This window comes from Lycium ferocissimum, chromosome 1 (genome assembly GCF_029784015.1).
Source record: "Lycium ferocissimum isolate CSIRO_LF1 chromosome 1, AGI_CSIRO_Lferr_CH_V1, whole genome shotgun sequence".
In the NCBI taxonomy this organism is placed as follows: Eukaryota; Viridiplantae; Streptophyta; class Magnoliopsida; order Solanales; family Solanaceae; genus Lycium; species Lycium ferocissimum.
In genome coordinates, this window is record NC_081342.1 from 53,206,327 (window position 1) to 53,216,480 (window position 10,154).

A 10,154-nucleotide genomic window follows, 5' to 3' on the forward strand; every position below is an offset into this window, starting at 1 on the left:
TACAAAACTGTGGCCTAAGGCCCAAAACACAGGTGTTCAACGTTAAACAAGTTATATAAAAGAGCTGTGAATCGTGCTGAAAAGTACAACACTAACATACAGAGCAATGATTCATTGAGGCATAAATTCATGAATTGATTATGAGACCTGAAGCTTTAACCATTTATAAACATGCTGAGTATCGTAGACTGAGACTAATGGGTAACAAACACGAGTCTATACCGATTACGTATTGAGCTCACAACGTTGGGAATGAAAGTCATGAACGAATTACGATACTAGAGAATAGAAGTTCTGCAACTATTCAAGGAACTAAGCTTAACTATATTTCTGAGGCAATTAGTAACGTTGTAAAAGAAAGTGACGTAGGGAGAATCATTAACATTCCAATACATAAAGAGTTAGCCTCACATACCTTAACTTCAGCCTTTGAGCATAATACAACATTTGTCAACCCTTTCAACATTAATCTATAACAATACAAGTCAAAGGGATTTAATATTAGCAAGTATACTCATGCTTTGATCATCTGTGCATTTTATCAAACACTTGGTGGGCATAAAGCTCCACAACGTTCATTAATGGTGTTTAATCATCCAGTTACCCAACCTCTTACTTATAGGTGATTCTAAAACCTCAAACAAATATAATTAACATATATATATATATATATATATATATATATATATATATATATGCAATAACCCTAAGTCAATAATCCAAACTATACAATAGTTCATATGCTTCTTACTAACTAACCCATTAACTTATCTCTCAAGAACTTAGAGCCTATAATCACCAATTCAAAGATATAATTGATTGGCATAGGAAAGTCTTACATACCTTAATCTCTCCAAAGCTTTTGGAGAAGAATCCCAAAAATATGAACTTGAATCCTTGAGAAGGGTTTTCTTGAGAACCTTAGGATTGTGGAGTAGAATCTTGTTAATAATCCGTATATGGGAGTTACTCTCTGTTAATATGATGGAAAAATATTTAAGGTTTGAGGAAGAACTCAGCTTAGGAGGTTTGGGGAAGTTCTAAGGTCTTTTCTCCTCAAAAAGTCGGCCAAAAACGAAGTGGAATGAATTATTTTCGAAAATTTCACGATATGTACTTTTATAGTCGAGCACGACCTGCGGGACATAGGTGAGACCTGATGGACACAGCCCAAATGTCTATGGTGACAGAAAGACGTGATTTTTTATGCTCAACCTGTGAAACGCAGGTTACGCCGCAGACAGAACTTGGGAAACGCAGGTTGCGCCATAGCCTATCACAAGTTAGTAAAACGGTCATACTTAGCCTGTCCGTTTGAGCTCCATAATATACCATTGTAAAGGTATTTCAAAGATCTACGACTTTCGTTCTTTAAGTTTTCTCAAATACTCAACAGATTTTCACAAAATTTGGCTGGAAGGAAGACCTGCGATAAACTTAGCCGATTCTATCGAATCTTGAGCACCTTATTATTAGCCATCTTGCGACGATCATACATCCTTGCTCTGATTGGCCTGATCCTTTTATTCGTGGAAAGGTATTTCTATGTACTACAACTTTCATCAAGAGACCTTTTCCAAATTTCCAACTAATTAAGGGGCTACGGGTGCCCGAAGTTGGCCTGTTAACCATTTTCGCAAAACTATCAAACCTTCAAAATTTCTGTTAAAACTCAAACGATACGTGTCTAACCTTGGTTCCAGGACATGGGGTGTAACATCTACTAATTTTTTTTCCACCTTTTCACCTTTAAAGTAACTCCCATATCACAACTTTTCCAACCATCACCCCCAAACTTAGGCTTTTAGCCTATTTTTGCACTTTCAAAACACTAGGGAGGTAGGATGCCAAAAGATAGGTCAATAAAAAACAAAAGGTTAAAGCTTGTAACATGGTTTTCAAAGAAAAGGTTAAAGGCTCAAAAGGGATTGACTAGGGAAAATATGCAAGGGTAGGCAATTTAAGGCACAAAAACAGTCCAAGGAAGGCGTAACATCATTTTTCAAACCAATTTAGTCTAGGATTTCGCCTTGAAACACATTTCGGGCAAGTTCTAGACCACAAATAATGCAAAAGAACTCACAAATAAATCACACCACACATGACACATGAAAACTCAAGTAGATTATGTATCCAAGACCCAATTGTAACAAATGAACTCAAAAAGTCACTCATAGCCTAAAGAGACTAATTAGTCAAAGTAAGAGCCAAAAATTGTGTCTAAAAGTCACAACAAGAATCCTTACTTTAATCATTTTTCTTTTTCAAAAATCAAGAATTCATATGCTAAATGTACTGGTACCAAGCAAGCCAAAATTGGCCAAGGAGCAAAAATCACATCCCAACACCATTCCTACAACTAAACTACAAAAACCTAAAGAAGCTAGTAATAAATTGAAAAAAAAATCATACTAATATAAATATGTCATAAAAAAAAAAATATCAAAATAAAATCAATCTACGAAATTATCATCCATCATGACATATCACACCCCATCACAAAAATATCTATCAAAATGAAGCCTCCCCCAACTTAAAATGTTGCATTGTCCTCAATGTAACTAAAAAGTGAAAACCAAGGTTAAGAGAGACTCCCTGTTAGCATATGTTCTGATCTGGGATACTATGGTGGCATAAAGAAACTCTTCCTCTATGACTTGATCCGGTCCCTGCATGAATCTTCAAGAAATGTGAGCTTAAACTACTTCAAGCAACTTGCATTATAATTATCACTTTTAAAATTTCAGCTACAAGTAACAATTTAGTGAAGCACAGCTTCTAACACATCTTCAAAACTCATTGTACTAAAATATAATGCCACCACTGAAATGAATCTTCACCAAAGCACACCCCCCATTTCAATGAAGCACTTCAAATAATTCTCCCAAATTCTTACTGATTCAAAGAAGTCACACAAACACTTTTCTTCCCAGAAATATTGATATATGTTCAACACTGGAAGGTTGAAACACAAGTTCAAACAGTCAAACTAAAAGAAATTGTTCTACCACAAGATCAAAGTAACAACTTAGAAGAGAAAAAAAAAATATGGCTAGCATCACCAAACTTCCACAAAACTTCTGCCAATACCAGTTTCTACATTTCTCAAAGTCAATAACAATCTAAGCTATCAAAACTCACTTCTATTTGCACCGAATGATGAGACCAATCACAAAGATCTATTGTTAAAGCATATCCCAGTTTTAATAAAATTAACCACGGAGAATGAGTAATTTCAGTTCACTCTATTTGCACAGGTAAATTGCTCCAACACGGAATTAGATCAACCGAACCATTCTTCCTATCTTACTGAAATTAGAATTCCTCAGGTAGCTAATTAAAGAGATTCCCCACTGCTTGCCATGATCAAACTATCACAAGAAAATTCATCCACACAATTCTAAATAATTTTAAGTCACAATTCAGCCCATAACTGCAAATTGTAGTAGGATGCAATTTACACCATTAAAATTGGAGTAAAGCGGTCGTTGTTCAAATATAGAACCCAACGAGGTTGGGGTCGAATCCCACAGAGAATACAATGAAGAAATATATTTACTAAGTGTAACGCTCGACTATTAGTCTATATTTCTAGGGAAAGGGGAATAATAATGACTGGTTTGAAGATTGTTAACTAATTTCTCGTTAATTCTTTGTTAAGATAATCCATTGGTAAAAGGACTAAGGTTGTGGTTCCAAAGGAAAGTAATGCAATTGGGTATCGATTCCACTAATTTATATGCTTAGGTGTGATAAACAATGGGTTGCTTGATTTTACCAAAAGTCTTTCAACCCAATTAGTAAATTTCACTACTAAGCTTTTCCAAGCCTTAGAATGTTACAAATGTAAATTCCCATTTTTAGCTTCAAGTAACTTTCCTATTCCTAGCTGAAGCTACTAGATGGTGTTTAAAGCCCCAAATTCTTGCTATTAACTATTTTCCTAACCCTTACATTTTTTTTTCAAGCAAAGTAAGAGTATTTAGGCATAAATAATGTTGGCTACCATTAAATGACATTAAAGCTTGAAGAGTTGAGAGAAAACGGCTTTAACATACAAATGTAGTTGAAATATAAAAACTCAATCACATAACTAATACATTTGGTCCCACAAACTTAACTAAATGGTTTAGCTACTCATGTTCATTAAATACAAAACAATGGTAAAGAGGATATTCATAAAGTTTACAATGATTAATGGAAGATGATGACAAAATTGAAAGATTCTCGTTGAAAACTTCAACCACCACTATTCAAGGCTTCTAAATGCTAAAAGACAGCAATAAATTTAGTCTAAGGAATACTCAATGCACCTAATCTAGCCTAGACCACCCTACATTTACTTCTGCACACCTCCTAATGTAGCTTGGTTACTCAGACTTCACCGACGAATGAAATCTTCTCTCAAACATTCTGTCGAACATATTGTGGGCATCACTTTGAGCAAGTTCTTTGTGAAAAATGAAGAATTGAATTACCCTCCCTATTTAATGGGAATTATAGTTCAAACAAACATAACTACTTCTTAATCAGCCAACAATACCAAAGTTGCACAGTATATACCCCAAACTCCACCTGAAACGAACCATGGAAAATTTAACGATCTGTTTAGTCGTTATAGTCCTTTCGGCATTTTTGCCCTTTCCTGATCATTGATTAGCTCACTTTTGACCTGAAGGGACCGTTGACACGCTTCCTGAGGTGTCTAGATCGGATTCGGGCAACCTTTTGTGAAATATGGGCATTAAGTGAAAAAGAGTTGGCCCAAAGTTGATTTTTGGATAAACGAACCTTTTTGGGAAATCTGTCGGTTCCAAAAGGTCCGGATGGTCATCTAGATACTGTGTGTATATCTGGTTTGATTCCCAATACACTCGGATACATTTTGGGACGGGTTGGGAAATTGAAATTAAGGTATCGGGGGTTGACTCGGTCAACGAGACCTCCGTTGGAAATTTTGAGGCCACGACCGCGTCCGTAGCATTTTTTATGTGTGTCTATGTGTGTCTATATGTGTGGTATTGTCACATCCCAACTAGAGTGCCATAACGGGCACCCGGAGCTAACTTACCGAGTACCTCTTAACGTACTTCTCATGATTATATCTAGGTGAGCCACATGGCTAACTCATATTTATCACGAACAGAAGAGACACAAGTTCCATTGAATATATGAACATCTATATGAACATCAGTAACTATGCCCATATATACAAGCCGATAAGGCTATCAAAATGATATTCAAAATGTGAACCGATAAGGCTATGGGCATCTAGCTATGTACATCTATCTACGAGCCTCTACATGGAGTGTGTAATATCATAAAGACGAGACAGGACGCAGCCATGCCCAAATATGTACATAAAATAATAGTACCAACTACTGCAGCTCCGGATCAAATGGAGCACCTCTATGCAATCAGTGATGAAGCAACCTAGGGGTCTGGTCTGTCTCCCTATCTACCTGTAGGCATGAGCTCAGCGTCCACAAACAAAAGGACATCAGTACGAACAATGTATTGAGTATGTAAGGCATGAATAGCAACATGATGAAAGCATGAAGATAACATAAGATAAAGAGAACAATTTATACCTCATAATACCTCTTAAGACGATGGTCATACATACTTAACCTTTCTCTAAAGGAAACATTTCATACATATACATATAATGATACCATACCCGACCATATAGGTTCGTTGTCACCCATACCCGGCCATAACGAGGCTCGGTATTGTCCTTACTCGACCATAACAAGGCTCGGTGTTGTCCATACCCAACTGTTGTGGTGTGCGCATAATACATATCATACCCGGCCACATAAGCTCAATGTCAGAAAATAGCTATATGCATATATGACATACATGAGTATCCAAAAGAGGCATTACAACTCTATGGGGGTGACATCAAGTCGGTAAACCCCCAATTTTGATTATGGAACCACCACCATCATCATCATCATCATCATTATCATGAAGAACTTTTATCTATAATATCTTAATAATCTTGAAAGTCATGAGCTTCTAACATTTTCTAGGAAATAGGACATTATGGATATCTTAGATGGACTCACAATAAGGAAATCATGCCTTTAGAAAGAAAGGGTTAGCCTTAACATACCTTTACGTCTTCTTAACTACTTAACGTTCTCCTCCCAAGCCCTCAAATATACATTCAAGAGGATTCATACAAAGATTAAGTCTTGAAAAACACTCTTAAGTTCAAACTAGTGTAATTAACGAGCTAACGAAATTTGGTCAGCACTTCTCCTATTTTATCGACTTCCACCATAGTACAAAACAACTCCCAAAAAATAATAATAACATCCACAATATAATAATCAAGAATTTATATTCAATTTAATCCCAAACTTATCAAAAATCCCCTTTCAAGTTCATCTCATAGTCATTAACTTTAACTCAACACTTTATGACTCCTCCACTTTAATTCTTTTCCTTTCCAAGTGTTACTAAATTTTTACATCTACTCAACCATGTAAATAATAGGAAGAACATGCCTTATAATAGAGGAACTTCACCTCACTCAACTTCCTCCAAGACCAAGTTTATCACAACTTTGGAGAGAAACAAGAATCATCATCTTCCATGGATTTACTTTGAGGTTTTGATATTTGATCTTCTCTCTTGATGGTATGGAAGGTTTTGGAGTATGGTAGAACCTTTAAGAACTCTCAATAACTCTCTAGAAATGTGGGGAAATAAGTGTGGGAGGTTGATATAAAAATGGTATCTTTTGGGATTTAAAAATGTGTCAAAGTAGTTCCCCCTGCATCAACTTGTGGTGGAAATGCGTCGCATCATAATGGATATACGGTCGCATCTCCCCTCCTATCCTTGGGGAGGAGGTTGGGAAGTGAGGCCAGTAATTTGCGTGAGTTTTTGGCCAATACGAGGCTCAACATACTTAGTATACGGTCGCATATTGCTCAGTTTTCCCCGGTTTCACGAAAATGTGTTCTTTTTGATTCGTTTGACCTCCAATCTTTATGGAACCTTCTTGGCACTTGTATAAAACTTCATTAACTATATAAGAGTCCCTATATATCCCCCTCAAGGAAATGCTAAGAAATTCATAACTCAAATGATATGAAATCTTCCCAAAACATGACTCAATTTTCCAATCTTTCAACGAACTTACTTCCGCCGCTTCATATGACTCTGAAACTTCAAGGTACGTACTTAGAATTGTTAGATACCCTACTTAGCCTTATAAGGGATTCATGTCCAATTTGAGCTTACATTAGCTTACTCATAATGCAAACGACATGAAATTTCCAAGGTGTAACATTCCTTCCCCCTTAAGAACATTCGTTCTCGAATGTTAGACTCTTAAGGATTCTACAAAAATTTCGCCAGAGTTTCCCCTATAAAATGCCACTACCATCTTTGTTACAACAATCCAAAATATACAACACCTCACAGGGCTACAATAACAATAACAATAATGGCCACACACAACCAAGAAATCATAAGAAGAAAGCATTACGTACCTGAAGACAATGGTGCCTCTGTCCGAGCCTTCTCTGGGAGTGGAAACAATTATGGATACCTGGACGTCATATCCTTCTCATCTTCCCAAGTCATCTCTTCTCTATTATTGTTTCTCCATAGAACTTTAACTGAAGCTATATCTTTGGTTCTTAATCTCCGGACTTGCCTATCTAGATTAGCAATGGGAACTTCTTCGTAGGACAATTGCTCGGTGACCTGGAAATCGTCCGCAGGCACAATACTAGAAGGGTCTCCAATGCACTTTCGAAGCATTGATACATTGAAAATTGGGTGGACTTACTCCAAGTCCGAAGATAGATTTAATCCATAAGCCACCTTGCATACCTAGTGTACAATCTTGAAAGGCCTAATATACCGAGGGCTAAGCTTCATTTGTTTACCAAATCTCATGATGCCCTTCATCGGTGACACCTTCAAGAATACCCAGTCATTAACTTGGAACTCTAAGTCTCGTCGGCGATTATCTGCATAAGATTTCTGACGACTCTATCTTTGCCAGTAATCGATCCTGAATAAGCTTGACCCTTTCCATGGATTGCTGGATCAAGTATGGCCCTATTAGCTTGGTTTCTCCCACTTCGAACCACCCAATAATTGATCTACACTTGCGCCCATATAAAGCCTCAGACAGGGCCATTTGAACACTAGAATGATAACTATTGTTATAAGCGAACTCTATAAGCGGTAAGTGATCATCCCAGACTACCTCCAATCTAACACACATGCCGGCGCATATCTGAAGTACGAATGGTGCGCTCAGCTTGTCCATCAGTCTGTAGATGAAATGCCGTGCTAAGACTCACCTGAGTTTGCAAACCTTCTTAGAAAGACTTCCAGATATTAGGCATGGCCCGAGTTTCTCTATCGAAATAATGAATCTTTGGAACACCGTAGAGTTGTACTATCTCTTTGATATAAAGCTTCGCATAATCTTGATTGAGTATGCGATTCGTAGAAAATGAGGCGACTTCATAAGTCCTATCTACAACTACCCGTATAGAATCATACTTACGGCGAGAACGGGGCAAGCACTGTAATAAAATCCATATTAATCACTTCCCATTTCAGTCGAAATTTCCATAGCTTGCAACAATCCCGAAGGGCTTCGGCGGTTAGGACATTGGGACTCTACGAATGCTATGTGTTTCTTAGGTTGTCCACCAATATATGGATTTAAGATCATGATACATTTTCGTCACTCCCGGAGGAGCAGAATAACGGGAACAATAGGCTTCCTCTAAAATCTGGGGACGTAATTCTGAAACATTAGGAACACACAATCTACCTCGAAATCTGAGAACTCCATCTGTAGAGATCTCAAAAGATGACTTTTTCTTTAAGGAAGTGTATTTCTGTAATGAACTAATATGAGATCCTCATACTAGTGCTCTTTCATCTCAAACATCAATGATGAAACAACTGAATTCTAAACGGTAACTCCCATACTCCCCGAGTCCATTAACCGAGCTCCTAGGCTAGCTAACTACTAAAGCTCACGAGCTAACTCTCTCTTCTCTTGTTGGATATCACATAAGCTATCCATAGATCTACAGCTAAGAGCATCAGCTATGACGTTCGCTTTCCCTGGATGATATAGGATGCTAACATCATAATCTTTCAATAGTTCACGACCATACAACGCCGCTTTTACCGTAAATTCAACTCTTTTACGCGAAAATATGCGAAGACTCTTTATGATCTGTATAAATATCAACGTGAACACCTGTATTACAAATAATGCCTCATGTATCTTGATGCATGAATCAGCTAACTTGCCCCTAAGATCATGGGTCAAGTAGTTTTCTCATGTTTTCGCAAGCGCCTTGAAGCATAACAATAACTTTCTTTGCTGCATCAACACACAACCTAACCCAACACCTGAGGCATCACAATAAACAACATAGCCCTCCGATCCTTCTAGAAGTGTCAGAACCGGGGCCAAAGTCAATCATTCCTTCAGCTCCTGAAAACTGCACTCACAAGCATCCATCCATCGAAATTTAGCTGATTTCTGAGTCAGCTTCGTCAATGATGCAGAAATAGAAGAAAACCCTCTACAAATATTTTGTAATAACCTGCTAAGCCCAGAAAACTACGAACCTCTATAGGTATTGTAGGTGTCGGCCAAGTTTTCACAGCTTCAATCTTCTGGGTGTCCACCCAAATACCATCAGCTGAAATAATATGCCCTAGAAAAGTCACAGAATTCAACCAAAATTCACATTTTGAGAACTTTGTATACAACTCTCGAGCCTGAAAAACTCCAAGGACAGCACGTGAATGATCCGCATGCTCTGCCTTAGATAAAGAGTATACTAGGATATCATCGATAAACACAATCACAAACAAATCTAGGAAAGGCCTGAACACATTATTCATCAAAACTATGAACACTGCCGGTGCATTAGTCAATCTGAACGACTTTAACCGACACTCGAAATGACCATATGTAGTTCTGAAAGATGTCTTCGGAATTTATTTCTCCCTAACTCTCACCTGGTGATACCCTGGTCTCAAGTCTATTTTTGAGAACCATTTGGCACCCTACAACTGATCAAATAAATCATCAATTCTTGGGAGGGAATATTTATTCTTGATCGTCACCTTATTCAGCTGTCTGTAAT